This window comes from Balaenoptera acutorostrata, chromosome 12, assembly GCF_949987535.1.
Source record: "Balaenoptera acutorostrata chromosome 12, mBalAcu1.1, whole genome shotgun sequence".
Lineage (NCBI taxonomy): Eukaryota > Metazoa > Chordata > Mammalia > Artiodactyla > Balaenopteridae > Balaenoptera > Balaenoptera acutorostrata.
Window position 1 is genome coordinate 70,776,848 of NC_080075.1, and position 16,431 is coordinate 70,793,278.

Genomic DNA, 16,431 nt, shown 5'->3' on the forward strand with positions numbered 1-16,431 from the left:
AGAGTCTGCCTGCTAATGCAGGGGACACGGGTTCGAGCCCTGGTCTGGGAAGATCCCACATGCCGCGGAGCGGCTGGGCCCGTGAGCCACAGCTGCTGAGCCTGCGCGTCTGGAGCCTGTGCCCCGCAACGGGAGGGGCCGCGATGGTGAGAGGCCCGCGCACCGCGATGAAGAGCGGTCCCCGCACCGCAATGAAGAGTGGCCCCCGCTTGCCGCAACTGGAGAAAGCCCTCGCGCGAACCGAAGACCCAGCACAGCCAAAGATAAATAAATAAATAAATAAAGTAGGGAAAAAAAAAAAAAATTATAAAAAAAAAAAAAAAAAAAAAAAAAAAAAAAAAAAAAAAAAAACTGCAGCTCCCTGCCCAGGTGAAGAAAAACCATGTCCGTGCTGTGTACCCACACAGCTGCCATGTTTCTTTAAACCAGTCAGTTCTGACCAAAGAGCCCAGCTTTAAAACCAGAAACAATCCTAATGGGAGACCCGCCGAAGTAATTCAACCCAAAGCGATATTGATTCGTGGGCGTCAGGAAGTGTGCTGTCAGTTGGGGCTCCACCGCTCATTTGCAGTGTGGTCATAGAACAATCAAAGCTCTTCCCCGCCTCAGCTTCTTACCTCCTGAAGTGGAGATTCCAGTGCCCCCGCCCCTTCCTCCATCCTGCGACGCCAACATGCCGCCTCAGGTTGCCACTCAGGATGGAAGAGCGGGAAATGCTAGATTCTGCTCTACATACGGGTCCCCCAGTCTGGCACACAGGACAGTTACCCACTACTGACCCACAGAGACCTCCCACCGCTAATGTACAGAACCCTGGATTTTCCTATAAACAGACCAGTTGGTCTCAGCAGGCTGAGTGAGGGACAGGCTCAGGGTAGGGCAACGTGGAAACATGACGCAGGGCATTTGCTTCTGAAAAGATGCCTGACTGCCTTTGCCAGGCTGTGCTAGGTTTAACTTCAGTCAGCCCAGGGCACTGTGGCAGGTCTGGCCAGCATGGGGATATCAGAGACCTGTGGCATTCAGCATCCCCGGCCAAAGTTCTCCTCACATACTGATAACAGGATAAACGTGATCAGGAATTTAAAAAGATGATCATTTATTGAAATTGATGCCCTTGAGTGGCAGTGTCACAATGCTTTAATTTCAGGCCCAGCTTCTTCTCACTTTCAAAGTCATTCGTAGTGTCAGCTTCTCCCTTTTCCCCTTGGTCTGAATAACACACTAATAAATATACAATAAGGGCTTTAATGTCCGGGTGATTTACACTAAAAAGAGAGAGCCATTCAAAGGCTTTAAAGATGATTTTTAAAAGCCTTAAAACTCACACCTAGGCTTGTCAGGGGCATATTTCCTGGACACCCTGTCACGGGAACAGTCGTGCAGCCGGGAGCTCTCTGAGCAGAGGCGGTCGTGAGATTCCAGTCCTAAGTGTGCGGAGAGGTAGGCCCCACACACAGTGTGGGCTTGGGCAAGTCTCTGAGTCTCTGGGCCTCAGCTTTCCTATCTGTATAATGGTAATAATCGAACCACCTCATAGGGCGGTTGTGAAGTTAAATTAGATAATTCAGAGTGGGTGTTCCCCTCACCCCCTCCCAGCTGCCCCTCTCAGGGCTCCTGGGCCAGCCTTCCTCCAGGCTGCTCAGGGTTGTAGGGGAGTGGGTGTAAGAAGGGCCAAGGTTAGCAATTTCATACCCCTCGGAAAGATCTAGGTTGCACCCCAAAGTACCAGTCCCACTGGCTGTGCCTGGATGTATCGTATTTCTCACCCCTTTGAGTAGTAATATTGAACCAGTGATTAAATTCTAGTCTTCTCTAGCACGTGGACTTTAAGCCATCGAGATGGTTGGTGTCAAGATTTGGGGGTACAAATCAGAACCACACAGTTTACAAAATTCATACCGCTGAATTCCCTCCCAGTTGATTCTGATTTTATTAGTCTTAGGAAGGGGCATGAGCATAAGAATTTTTAGAACGTGCCACCAGGATTCTGATGTGCATCAAAAATTAAGAATGACGGCTAATATCTCAGTTTGACTTGCTTGATCACATAAGCGGGTAGCTTTCTATAACTATCTGCTAAACACGAAGGAGAAAAGTTAAAAAGAAAGCTTGGAGAGGAGAGATGGATTTGTGTGCAGGGTGGAGAGTCATTTCTCTCTCCCTTATGGGTAGACATGCTAGTGACAAGGCTATCCAAGCCTGGCCTGATCCTGCCTGCTGTGTAGCCCCCAAGCTGGGGTAGCTGGGTGTATCCCAGGTCATGGATGGGACTGGTCTCCTCTGGTTGGTCTTCTCAGAACACGTCTGTTATTCTTTCTCCAAAAGGACTGTGGCTTTCAAGGCCATGGAGACTGAGAAGAATACACAGTGGACTAGAGAGAGCCTGACCTTTTAGAGCCAGAGGGAGTCTCCATCCCATCTATCCATCCATGCATTTATCCATCCATCCATCTATCCATCCATCCATCCATCCATTATTCACCCGCCATCTACCATGCATCTTGTTCTTCAGAATGCCATATATTGTCTCTCATCTAGTTCCCAGGTTAACAGCAGGGCCATGGCACTCTTTTTTGTTCTTAGGAGGTAGACACTATGTTGTCAATATTCACGGTAAATATCTGTACAGTGCATGTTCAGGGTACAATGTACATCAACATCCATCGACTCATTTCACCTTCACTGCAATCTATGTCGTATATATTATTATCCTCATTTTACAGATGAGTAAACTGAATCTCAGAGAGGTTCAGTGACTTGTCCATAGTCATGGGTAACACACAGGGGAACACAGATCTTCTGTGTCTTTTTTAAATCTCATGTTATTTCCCCAAGGAAGCCTTGTAGTTGAACCCTTGTAGCACACCTGGCTCTGAGGAAATTAAGACCTGTTCTCAACCAGTCAGGAAAAGCTCATCTGATATTTGGTCATCTAGTTCTGGGCCACGCGCCTTGAAGCTAGAGTCCTTGGTTTGTACATCTTCTTATTCTTCACAGTGCCTGGCACAGCATCTAGCACATAGAAGGTATTCTGTGTTAGGTGAACGGACACCAGATCAGTTTACAATAGTTCTGTGATGCAAGTCTTCTTAAACCTAAGCTCTGAAAATTAAAAGTTCAGTCCGAGATCAGAGAAGAGTCTCCAATCAGTGAAAAGATAAAAAGTACTTCTCCCCACCCTCTGCCCACGCCCAGGGATAGATGTGTGATTCTCCCTGGGGCTCAGGAAGCAGCTGTCAGAGTATACCTCAACTGTGAAGGTTGCCATTAAGTACAAAGGACAATTCCTTTCCTGGCAGGTACAACTTTTACTCACGATTGCTTTCATTGATGGGCGTCAAGAAAAATAAATGAAAAGACCATCGGCTTCTGCCAGTTTTGACCTTCGAGATTTGACAGCCCAAGGCTTGTAGTGGGGCTCTTTTGAGCTGGTTGCCTTCATTTTCCCACTGTGCCCTGGATATTTGATGGATTGAACACTAGGAAGATGAGAGAATTGTGAATACCTGTAAACCCCTTGGCTTGTCAAAATGGCATTCTGGCAAATCCCATAATGATAAATATATGTTATATGCAAAGAGAAGTCAAAATGCATAAAAACAATCACTTCTCATCTCAGGAGTGCTTACTGAGCTTCACCATTTCCCAGTGGGGAGGGAGATATTAAGAATAGGTGGAGGAATTAGGCGATACACCACTGGTGTCAAGGAATTCACCCATTCATTCTATCATGCATTCTGTCAACAAACGTTTATGAGTCTTACTCTGTCCCAGGCACTGGTTGGACTCTGATGGTTCATCCTGCCTTCAAGGGGCTCAGAATGAGGTTTGGTGTTGGACCACATCAGGGACAGTTGCAATGCTGTTATGAGTGTGTGCACAGGTGCCACGGAGGTGCTGGTGACAAGCTGGCACAGAGAAGACAACTGAGCTGGCTCTGATGGGAGAAGGGGAGTGGTCAGGTGGACAAGGAGAGGAAGGCATCCCATACAAAGGGGGCACATATGCCAAGGCCTGGCAGCCTGAGAAAGTAGGTGGTGTGCTGGGGCCGCGTGATCGCTCAGCCACCCTGCCCCATCCAGTCTCTCAGTGTGCCCAGACTCTCAGGCGTATGTCCCACTGGCTTGTGTGGCAACAGAACCCATCCGCTCCCTACCGAGGCAGTCTCCAGACAGAAAAGTCTCTAGACCCCCACCCCTAGCCCACCTCTTCTTGTAGCAAACATCCTGCTACAAGTGCTCAAAAGATTTCACCCTGGGTCCAGGCACTTTTCATACTTTCTCTTTCCCTCTGGTAGGATCTACCTCCCTGGAGACAGTCCATGTATGCAACTATTTTCTGCTCCAGCACAAGTGGATTTCAGAGTACAAGCTCTTTATGCTTTTTGGCTACTGTTGGCTCTGACCCCAGGACTCTCCTGTCATCTTTCCTTCCTCCCCTCCTTCTCCTTTGCAGGAAGAGTAGCTAAGGCAGGTTATTCCTCATGGATTGCCCTCCACCTCATTCTCTGCCAGAGATCCTTATTCATTCTTCAGCACCCAGTTCAATATCTCCTCCTCTGAGAAGCTCTTTTAGGGTTCCCGGAATGGCATTGGTCCTGCGGCCTGTGATGATCCAGCTGCAGTCCTGGCTCTCCCGCTAGTCGCCAGGGATCCAGTGCTCTCTCATGGCTGGCTTCTTCCTAAGTGCCAACACATCGAGAACAGAGAAGGAGTGAGGCTGCTGGCAGGGGATGAGCCAGCACCCTGGCAGCCTGAGTAGGGGCTTGCCTCCCTTCCTTCATTCCTCTTAATTTGTATAATAATAATAATAATAATAATTAATAATGAGGATGAGGTGGAAAATTTTAGTCCTTGTTTGGGATGCTCTAGCAAAATACCACTGATTGGGTGGCTTATAAACAACAGTTTATTTCTTACAGTTCTGGAGTCTGGAGGTCCAAGATCAGGGTGCCAACAGGAAGAGGGCCCTCTTCCTGGTTCATAGTTAGTGCCATCTCTCTGTCCTCACACGGTGGAAGGGGCAAGGGAGCTCTCTGAAGCCTCTTTTATAAGAGCACTAATCCCATTCATGAGGGCTTCACCCTCATGACCTAATCACGTCCCAAAGGCCCCACCTCCTAACGCTACCACATTGGGGCTTAGATTTCCACATGTGAATTTGGGGCTGGGGGCGGGGAACACATTCAGACCATAGCCAGGAGATAACTGGTGCTTCCTCTGTGGTGCTGGTCATTGTTCTAAGTGTCTTCCATGTGTCATCTCACTTAACATTATGCTTACCACCACTCAACCAGGGAGACACTTTTATTACCTGCATTTTATAGTGAGGAGGAAGCTGAAGCTCAGTGTGGTTAAGTAACTCCCCCAGAGTCACACAGCTAGTACAGCAGGCCGGATTTGAACCCAAGTAGTCCAGCTCCAGAGTCCATACTCTCAATCACTATGCTATGGGCTTCCTTAGCACCAATAATTAGGAATACATTATCATTTATGTGTGATGATTAACTTTTAATTATTCTTAATAAATGCCCAGCTGCATATTTTCTATGGTATATATATGTGTATATATATATAATCCTTCCCATCCAAAATTAAGGGCAAAATTCTAAGGCCTCAGCCCACAGAAGAAACACATTTTGGAGAGCAGGCAGCCCTGAGAACAGGAACTAGAAAGCATTATGCCTGGCCCTGCAGAAGGTCGTAGAAAGTCCAACCAGGGAATGTGGCCTCGGATTCCTATTTCCTGAAGTTCTATTCCAATCCTGCTCCCCTGCCTGCAGGTATCAGGTCTCTGTCTGTGGTAAGGAGGCAAAAACAGGTGATGCAATCATCAGCTCTTTTAACTGTAGTGGAAAAAGTTTAGGTAACCGGTGCTGACAGCACAGGAGTAAAGAAACACCACAACCTGCACAATCACGCAGGTCAGCCTTGCACTCACTCCAGGCCTCAAAGTAAAGCTCCCTGTTTTTCATTACCTGGCCTGCTTCTAAGTTTTCTTTTTTCCTTTTTGTTTTGTTTATAGTGCCGCACTCACATGTCTAGCTAAACTCCTTGCTGTTAGAAGAGAGATGCATTCTTTTATGGATCAAAGCCTTAGTTAAGAGCTGATCAACCAAGGGATTTCACATTTAAAAGGCTTTACAAAATCTACACACGGATTTGGTGCAATGTCTCTTCCTGAGAGACTCTTACATCACTAAACTCCAAGAGGAGAGTTCCCACTGCTTTCAGATTACTGATAGCTTTCCCTCTGCCAGTGGGTAAGTCTTGTGGTGGCAAGAAAGGGGAGGGCTTGAAAGGAAGGCCACAGCTTTCGAATAGAGCAGGCTGAGCCCAGGCGTGAGAACTACCATTGCCAGTGGCTTGGATATTTCTTGAGGCCATTCACCCAAAGGCACCAGGTTACCTGAGTGTCTGGGGCCTTCCTCCACCCACAGGGTAAGTTTGCTCAAATGACTGGTGAGCAACGGGCCTCTGAGGAGAGAGTCTGTTTCCTCCCTGGCCCTGCTGCTTGACTCCGATTTTCAGTCCATTTGAAGGAGTGTGAGGGAGAAGCCAGAGCCAAATTGTTATTCTGTGTTGTATTGTTAATTCTGTGGAATGTTCCTTGAAGCCTTTGAGGATGACAACCTCAGTGACTCTTTCTGGGTATTAGGAAGTCCCAAAACGGAGCAAATCAAGACCTTAAGGAGGGAACTGGCAGGTGAATATTGCAGGCTGTTGTTAATCCCTTGCTTCAAACCCTTCAGTAAAACCCTGTCCAACCCAGGCTCAAGTCTGAGGTCATTGGCATGGCACCAACCCTGACCTGGCCCCGCCTCTCTTGAGCCTGCCTCACCCCATTCCTTGAGACCCGTACTTCATTTACATCAACTACTTACAGTTGCCCCCAAGTAAAGCAAGTTGTTTCAAGCCCTCTTGTCCCCCTCCACACACACACACCTCCCTGACCACCGCATACAGTCTTTCTCCTCTTTCAAGAATGAATCTCTTAGTTCCTCTTCCATCAAGCCTTTCCTGAGACTCTACACCCACCCCAAGCAGTGTTAATTACACTGTCCTTTGCACCAACTTTTGTTGCCTGTTCCACATCTCTATTAGAGCTCTCAACACTGTACCACATCTGTTTCTTTACACGTCTTTCTCACCAAGTAGGCTCCCTAAGAATAGGGATGGGCATTATTTATCATTGTATCTCCAGTGCCTAGCACAGTGCCTGACTCACAGTGTATGTTCAAGAAATGTTAACTAGGGACTTCCCTGGCAGTCCAGTGGTGAATACTCCACACTTCCACTGCAGGGGGATGCAGGTTCGATCCCTGGTTGGGGAACTAAGATGCTGCATGGTGCAGCCAGAAAAAAAGAAGAGAAGAAAAAAAAAGAAATGCTGACTAAATGAACAAACTCTCAAATTAATTGGGCCAGGAACTCTTCAAGAACTTGAGATATAATTTTAAGGGGAAAAAAATGCACCTAGAAAGTTCTTGACCAAAATTTTACCTCTATCTTCCACAACAACTTACTTCCTTCTACCCAACCCCAAATATATTGACTGTCCTCAGCCTGTGTCATCTTCATTTGTAGCCTAACCATCCCACACTGCTAAGCAAATGCTGGCATACATTAGCCTCAGAAATAAGTGGTTCCAATGTTTTCTGATTACCCCCCTGTGATCCTTTTATCCCTTCCAATTTTCTAAGTAATTTCCTATATATATTTCCTATATATTTTTTCTATGTTTCCTAATCTTCCACAAGAGACTTCTACTTGGTACTTTTCCCCCAATTTCTCCCTTTCCTTAGTTTACTACTAGTCCTTACATCCCCACTTTAAGCGCACTGGCTCCTGTTGAGTTTTTTATCGTTTCACACAAGCTAGGATGAATTCCAGTTGCATTCTATCCACTGTTCCTTGAATATCCCCTCCATTATCTTGTTTTTCTCTCCCAGGACTACCATTCCTCCCTGACTGCATGGAATTTTATTCATTATTCTATCTCTATCGGATGTTTACCTGCAGGCCTCAGAGAGACTCCTCTGTCTGGAGTTTTCCAGCCTGGTCACTCTCCATAGGGAGCCTCTTGGTGCCCATTGGGTCATCCTCTCAATAGACCTAGATGATTTCCGTTTCTAAAAATCCCCATTTGTCTGTCATCTTTCTTGATTAACCTTCTGCCACCTTGCCTAAGTTGTCTAACTGGCCTCTGGGGTGTGGGGAGCCAGTGACAGCAGATTCATTGTGTATGGAATGTGAGCCAGATGAATTTGGTGGCTGACAAAGCCAGAATTCAGATAAAAATAAAAACTCCTGCATTTCAGTGTATGTCCGTGGTCCTTGGGTCCTTGGCCTTCTTCTGTGGCTGCCTCTCCAAGTTCACATTCCCACTTAACCATTTATGCTAAGATGGGTTAAAGGCATAGTCTAGCTAGCAGAACTTGGAAAATATTTCAGTCATAGAATTATCAAGCATTAAAGAACCTTAAAAGTTATTGAATTCATGATACAGCCGCTATGGAGAACAGTATGGAGGTTCCTTAAAAAACTAAAAGTAGAACTACCATACGACCCAGCAATCCCACTACTGGGCATGTACCCTGAGAAAACCATAATTCAAAAAGAGTCATGTACCACAATGTTCACTGCAGCTCTATTTACAATAGCCACAACATGGAAGCAACCTAAGTGTCCAGCAACAGATGAATGGATAAATAAGATGTGGCACATATACACAATGGAATATTACTCAGCCATAAAAAGAAATGAAATTGAGTTATTTGTAATGAGGTGGTTGGACCTAGAGACTGTCATACAGAGTGAAGTAAGTCAGAAAGGAAAAACAAATACCATATGCTAACACATATATATGGAATCTAAAAAAAAAACAAAAACAATGGTTCTGAAGAACCTAGGGGCAGGACAGGAATAAAGACTCAGATGTAGAGAATGGACTTGAGGACACGGGGAGGGGGAAGAGTAAGCTGGGATGAAGTGAGAGAGTGGCATGGACATATATACACTACCAAATGTAAAATAGATAGCTAGTGGGAAGCTGCCACATAGCACAGGGAGATCAGCTCGGTGCTTTGTGACCACCTAGAGGGGTGGGATAGGGAGGGTGGGAGGGAGATGCAAGAGGGAGGAGATATGGGGATATATGTATATGTATAGCTGATTCACTTTGTTATACAGCAGAAACTAACACACCATCGTAAAGCAATTACACTCCAATAAAGATGTTAAAAAAAAAATAAGTTATTGAATTCAAGCTCTTTGCCACCCCTAACCAATGCAAGAGCCTCTTCCTAAGCTCCTCTGACTTTAGCTCACCTGGCTCCAACCAGTAGAACCCTCACCATCTTGCACAGCAGACCACCCCATCACGGGGCAGCTAAAGCTGCTAGGAACAACTTGCTAATGGCCCCCTCATTGGCTTTGTTCCCTTGGAAAGTTACTGAATTCGTCTCTAAAAAGTTATTTAATTTCTTCAAGCCTCTGGTGTCTCATCCATAAAATGGGAACAGTAATACCTACCTTGTAGGATCTTTGTGAGGATTATTGCTCTGAACAATGATAGCTAATATATATTGAGTGCTTACCATGGTCATAGCACCAAGGCATATGATTGCATTTCATACCACAATTTCCCTATGAAGTAGTACTATGATAATGTATACAAGGCACCTAGGATCATTTGAGTAGACAATATATGTCAGTCCCTTTCCCATTTCAACATTATCTTGATCCTCTATTTCTCCTCTGAAATCACATAGAACAAGCCTACTTTCTCCTAACAAGGCAGTTTTTCATTGGAGGATAGTTTTCATGTCTCTTCTTCACATTTTTCCCCAGGCTAAACAATTTTAGTTTCTTCTATAGCATATTTTCCAGAGCCACATTCTTCCAATGTGATCTTACTAGGGAAGGGGTAAGGGACTTATTCTTCAGTGATCTGGAAAACCCCACCCACCAATGTAGGGTAAACTTGACTCTTTCTTCCACTAGCTGTATCTACTGTTTGAAACCCAGACACCCGAAAGTTGACACCATTAGGAACCAGGGAGGCTGCCAGAGCATTCCATCAAAGTCAAGTCTCAGACTGTTCCCATCGGTTTTTGCCGATGGAGAATCCTTATGTTTCTCTTGCAAAGAATGCTTTTGTTTACTACTGACATTCCCAAAAATGTCTGATTCAAAAAGAAATTTAATTCCGGCCCCAGCTTTCACGTCATCTTGCTTTGTCTGTCATCCTTGTGGTCTGCCAGTTTTGCCCCTTTGTTCCCCTAATTGCCAGAGACATTTTTATACTGAGTAAATTGCATCAGGCTCACTGCAAAATGAATCAATTTGGAAAGAGTATGAGCTGCACTGTTGTCTTAAGTGTGCATTAACATTTAGATGTGTTATTTAAAACAGGTCTGGGGTTAGTGCCAGGGAGACAGCCTCATGACTATTCTGACTCACTCTCTGTGGCTGAACTTCACAGAAGGGAACTGGAGAACCCTATAACCCATCACCAGCCCTGTTTAATTCTCCATCCCTCTAGGGAAGGCTGAACTAGGTGAGATCTTTTAAGAGCTCAGATTTGGGAACTTGATTGACAGACTGAGTTTGACTTGGTGATCTCTGAGTGAAACACAGCTGGAAGTAGGAGACGACGGGGTGGGAGTGGGGGGGAGCATCTCTTCCTCTCCCATCATCCATCAGACACACACACATGACATCTAGGTTTAAGCGCAAACCAGGCAGCCAGAGTCCTTGGCAGTAAAACATAGCACATACAAAGAAACAAAACACACCAGCCACCCTCTCTAGTGTAAAAATTAAACAATGCTCTGGAAACCAGTGAAAAAGAAAAGCTGCCATCCGGATGATCAGGTGGTGATTCAATGAGCTAATTCTTTTACCATCAGAAAAGTCAGGTAATATCTCCATTAGTAGCAGAAGGTTTAAAAATTGCAGAGAGTGGCAACACCAGGACAGTTGTCTGATTTATGCTTTCTCAATCACCTGAGCTCATCGCCTAAACTGGTAATGGACTCCATCCATCAAAAAATTATCCCATCTGGCATCCTGGTTTCTAAAGAAATCTGGACGTCCTCGTAGAGAATTGGCTAAATGATATAATGTGTGTGAAAGCCCTTAGCGCAGTTCCTCAGTAAAAGGGGGTTGAATCCATTCAGTCTATTTTAATTTTATGTTCAGAGATATGATGGTGCATTAGATTACACGAGAGAAATAAAATATCAGTTGTATAATGCCATAATTAAGATCTCAAAGCCTGAGATGTACAACTGTGAGGACTGTAAGGATGGCACCTTCTCAGGGAGATCTGCCGGACATCTCTGTCCCTGTGTGTCCCTTCTCTCTTAGCCCCTAAGGCTCTTTGTGAGTAATGGCTCCAATCTCATGGAAAGTCACCAACTATGTGCATTTCTGCCCATTTCTCTCAGTGGAGCCCCAACTTCATGCAGGCTTTCATTTTGGTGTCTACAGAGTCCAAAACAGTGCCTGGCACACAATACATATTCAGTAAATATTTGTTGACTGAGAAATATTTCCAAATAGAACTCAAAAATATTGTCATGCTAATTTCTGAGTTGAAGTAGATGCTAGGTAAGGGTATCTGCCTCTGTGCTAGGCAGGCAGAAAGCTGTAGAATCTCTGACCAGAGATAGAACACAATGCATAAAGACCACTGCTGCCACTTGCATAGCACTTACTATATGGTGGGCATCGTTCTAAGAGCCTTTACCTAGATTTACCTATTTAATCTTCACCATAGTTCTGTGAGGTAACATTGTTATTATCCCCATTTTATGGATGAAGACACTGAGCTTGCCCACAGTCCCACTAGTACTGATCAGAGCTGGGATTTGAACCCACAGGGTCTCACCCCAGAGCCCAGGGAAAGGGAGGGGGAGGAGGGTCAGATCTGCGCTCCAACCAAGTCCCCAGTAGTGCACTTATTTCCTTTTACTTATAGGCAAAATTGAATAACAAACCACTAAGGGGAGGGGCACAAACATAACATTTTGCTGGAAAAACTGAGGCAGCATGGAGATAAGGAAGTCTGCGTGCATTCTGCTGCTGTGTGGGAACCCCCGCTGAGCTGGGACCCCCCCCCCCAGACTCCTGCTCTCCCACTGCCCGAGCCCCCCCTCAAATCACTGGACCCTGCCCTCCTCAGCCCTGCTCAGTCAGGCTTGAACTGACTGTTCACATCTGTGTGAATAGGATTTCCAAAAGCTCTGGAGGAAAAGTGCAAAAAATCTGTCTCTTTTCCAATTGGCTCTGAAAATATCTTCCTCTAATTGAACTTTCCCCTCTTGCTAATGCCTTTTGATGCCTGCACTTAATTGCTTTTAAACAGGAAGCTGCTGTGATCAGAGAATTCAGAGTTACATCTGCATCTTTTGTGCTGAAACTTTTTTACCATACGCTTTTAAAGCTGGTTACAGGTTGACTTTGATGAGAGCAATGTAGGTCTCACTGGTCTTGCTATAATTAGTTGCCTGCTTACATGACTGGGGAGAGAAAATTATTTATTGATTCCCACTTCAAAAAGAAAATCCACAAGCGTGTTTCCTACAACCACATAATTCCATTCTGACCCCCATCTTGGTGAGATCTTGCACCATGGCCCACCTCCCACTCTCTTTCTGTCCAGGGTTGCCTTTCTCTTTGCCTTCATTCATTCACTCGTTCATTCATTCATTCACTAAATACTTATCTCAGTGAGTATTCCTCTACTGCATGCAGGGAAATGTACGGGATGGTGGGGAAAAAGCTGAGAACAAGCAGAAAAAATTGCTGTCCTCATGAAGCTTGCATTCTAGAGGATGAAATGAATATTATATTACTAATTACATGTATAATCATGCAGTTACCATAATGATACGTGACGAAGGAGTATAGGCTTCTATGAGCTCTTAAAAGAGGGAACCTGGGCTTCCCTGGTGGCGCAGTGGTTGAGAATCTGCCTGCCAGTGCAGGGGACACGGGTTCGAGCCCTGGTCTGGGAAGATCCTACATGCCGTGGAGCAACTAGGCCCGTGAGCCGCAATTACTGAGCCTGCGCGTCTGGAGCCTGCGCTCCACAACAAGAGAGGCCGCGATAATGAGAGGCCCGCGCACCGCGATGAAGAGTGGCCCCCGCTTGTCGCAACTAGAGAAAGCCCTCGCACACAAACGAAGACCCAACACAGCCATAAATAAATAATTCAAAAAAAAGAGGGAACCTGACCCCGGCCAGGGGATCAGATGAGCCTTCCAGAGGAAGTGGGCTTTGAACTGAAATCTGAAGAAAGAGGAGTATTATGACTAGTGGGAAGATTCTTTCTGGGAGTAGAACAGCATATGAAGGCCCTGAAGGTGAGATCGTTTTGAGGAAATAAAGGAAAACTGATGCATCTGGGTCTGAAAGTAAAGGGAGGGCTTACTGGGGAAAAGGATGGGGAGAAAGGCAAAGGAGGGATCAGACACATTTAGGATCACAACCTTTGTCTTAAGAGCCAAGGAAAGCTGATGTAGAGTTTTAAGGATAGAACCGTGAGTGAATTAGTTTTAAGGATAGAACCGTGAGTGAATTGGAGGTAGAGCAAAAGTGTCTGGAGACTCCAGACTTTTTCAGTGGTCCAGAGGACGGGGAGGGTAGTCCTGTAGTCAGAAAGTGAGGTATAGAGAGACGTGAACAGGCTTGTACATATCTATGTACAAGGTACAATGGACAAGATTAGTGCTGGATTGGATACAGGTGAGAGAGAAAGGAAGGTATTTTTGCCTTGACCAATTGGGTAGATGGAGAGATTCATTAAAACAGGCAGAAGTGAAGGAGGCACATGTGTGGAGAGGAAAGTAGAAATTTTAGTTTGGAGATGGAGTTTTTAGAATCTTATAAACATCCAAGTGGATATGCAGGTGGACATGGGGCTCTGGAGCTCAGAGAAAAGATCTGGGCTGAATAAAAATAAATTTGGGAGTTGTTAGCATGTTGGCATGACTTTGAAGCCAATGGGAACGTATTAAAATGCTTAGGAAATTAACTGGTAATAGATCATCGACCTAAACGTAAAATCTAAAACTATGAAATTTCTGGAAGAAAAGATAGAGAAAATTTCAGAAAGTTGTGTAAGCAGAGGTTTCTTAGCACACGAAATGTATAAACTATACAACAAAATATTGATCAATTGGAATTTATCAAAATTAAATACTTTTGCTCTTCAAAGGATTCCATTTAAAAAATGAAAAAACAGAATAGGAGAAAATATTTGAGATTTTATCTATACCTATATCTATACCTATACATCTGACAAACGGCTTGCACCCACCCAACTAAGAAATGATCAAAAGACTTTAATGGACACTACACAAAAGAAGATATAGAAATGCCATTAAGAGGTGTGGAAGTGGGTGTGCAGGTGGTTAGCTTGGAGCTGGTGAGAGATGGCAGCTGGAGGGGCAGAGGAATCAAGGTCACCTATTTGTGCCCCACTTGTCCCTTGGTCTGACTTACATGGCTAGAATACAGCTAGTCAGAATGGAGCCCCTGATTCATGAATCACCTCCCTCACGAAGGCTTCCTGGGAGACTTCAGCCCACTCTGTTCTCTTTATTTCTCAATTCCATATAACTATCTAAACTAAATGACATTCCGGTGTCCCATCCCATCAGAGAATGCCTGTAGGTTGCTATACTAAATTCTTCGTTTACTTAGTCTATCAACATCCAGTGCTCTCTTTGTTCACAAATTGTTATGTATAGATGTTTCTGGTTTCCCCAACGGGACTGTTCTTACTGTTCTTTTGCTATTAGTTATTGAATTTTTTTGTATAAGTTAGGCACTTTACAAATATTGTAGGTATTGAATACTTGTAAAAGCCTATGAAGTAAATATTACTAACTTCAGTTTACAGGGAAGACACTAAGCCTAAGGGAAATCAAATAACTTCCCAAAGCAATAGAACAGGATTTGAACTTCGGTTTTTGTGGGTTCTGAGTTCTCAGTTCTTTATGAGTTCTAAAGCCTGCTCGTAAGCACTGAAGACATGGTCTCCTTCCAGTTGGGGCCATGTTTTATACTTATTTTGCACACCATTGTGATTGGTATGGTGCTAAGCACATGGCAGATGCTAAACAAATATTGATTTGTTCACTGATTGATTCCCTCAACTAATATTTTTATGCTTTGAAATAGCAACCACCTGCCATGAGGAACTCTTAAGGGGCTTTAAGAATGTCAATTATTGGGCACAAGTCATCCTTGCCAGAGCAGATGAAGAAATTAATTAAAGGAGCTCCAGGCTTTTTGTCACCGCCTTGGTGAGAGAAGAGAAAGGCAGAGCAGCTTCCTTCTCTCTGCTCATCCCAGCTGCCTTTCCACCTCTTCTGAGACTTCTTCTCTTTCTTTCTTCCAGAGAAGCCACAGGAATGTCAGGAGATTGTTCACCTTGACCCAGATCCAATGTAGGAACTTGTGTTACACCCATGACCCCCATAAGGAATTCTAGAGCAGGGAGTGGTGACTAAAGCCGCTGCTTGGTCTTTCTTCTTCTGATTGCAAAGTGGCAAATCCCAAATGTGAACACAAACAGGTAACAAGTATCTTGCAAATAAACATCCCTCACACGTAATCACCTAATCTCTCTCTCTCTCCCTCCCTCTCTCTCTCTCTCTCTCTAATGCTACCTTCTTTCTTTCTTCCTGGCACTCTAAAGGCCAAACAAGTCTCCATTACAATTGCTTACCTAAAAGGTTTTCTTAGTTGTTGTAAAAGGCATTCTATTGGAAATATACTGGAATAGATTCCAGTTATGTAGCCTTGATTTTTGCATAACTTAGGGTGAGTCACTGTTCTTTGATGAATCAGTTCAGGGATAAGAATTCATTCATGAATTAAGGTTTCCAAGGATTCATGAGGACCCAGAGTGAGATACTTGCCTAGAAGGTAGAAAGGCTCTTTTCTTCCATACTTCAGACTTTATATTCAGTGAAAAGCACAAGAGTAGGCGGGACCGAAGGGATTGTACAAGTGAGTACAGAAAGCTTTTGCTGATCTAATTTACTCTTTTTTGTGTGTGTGTGCATGTGAAAACATTTTATGTATTAGATACAAATAGTGTATTTATGAATATATTTAAGATGTAAAATTCAGACACTTACAGGCATTTAAGTTTTAGAGCCACTGAATGTTTCCTGTTCCTTAATTTCTGTTTTTATATTTTATTTTATTTATTGTTTTTAATAGATCTTTAACGGAGTATAATTGCTTCACAATACTGTGTTAGTTTCTGTTGTACAACAAAGTGAATCAGCCATATGCATGCATATGTCCCCATATCCCCCCCCTCTTGCATCTCCCTCACATCCTCCCTATCCCACCCCTCTAGGTCATTGCAAAGCACCTAGCCAATCTCCCTGTGCTATGCTG

At 44.4% G+C, this 16,431-nt stretch overlaps 2 protein-coding genes across 2 annotated transcripts in view; both read left to right on the plus strand.

Moving 5' to 3' along the window:
- ALK (ALK receptor tyrosine kinase) overlaps window positions 1-16,431 on the plus strand; it is a 726,132-nt gene that overhangs the window by 403,257 nt on the left and 306,444 nt on the right. The gene's annotated exons all lie outside the window — the stretch shown is intronic.
- The window catches only part of LOC130709427 (homeobox protein Mohawk-like), a 30,761-nt gene that overhangs the window by 1,334 nt on the left and 12,996 nt on the right, over window positions 1-16,431 (plus strand). The window lies entirely within an intron of this gene.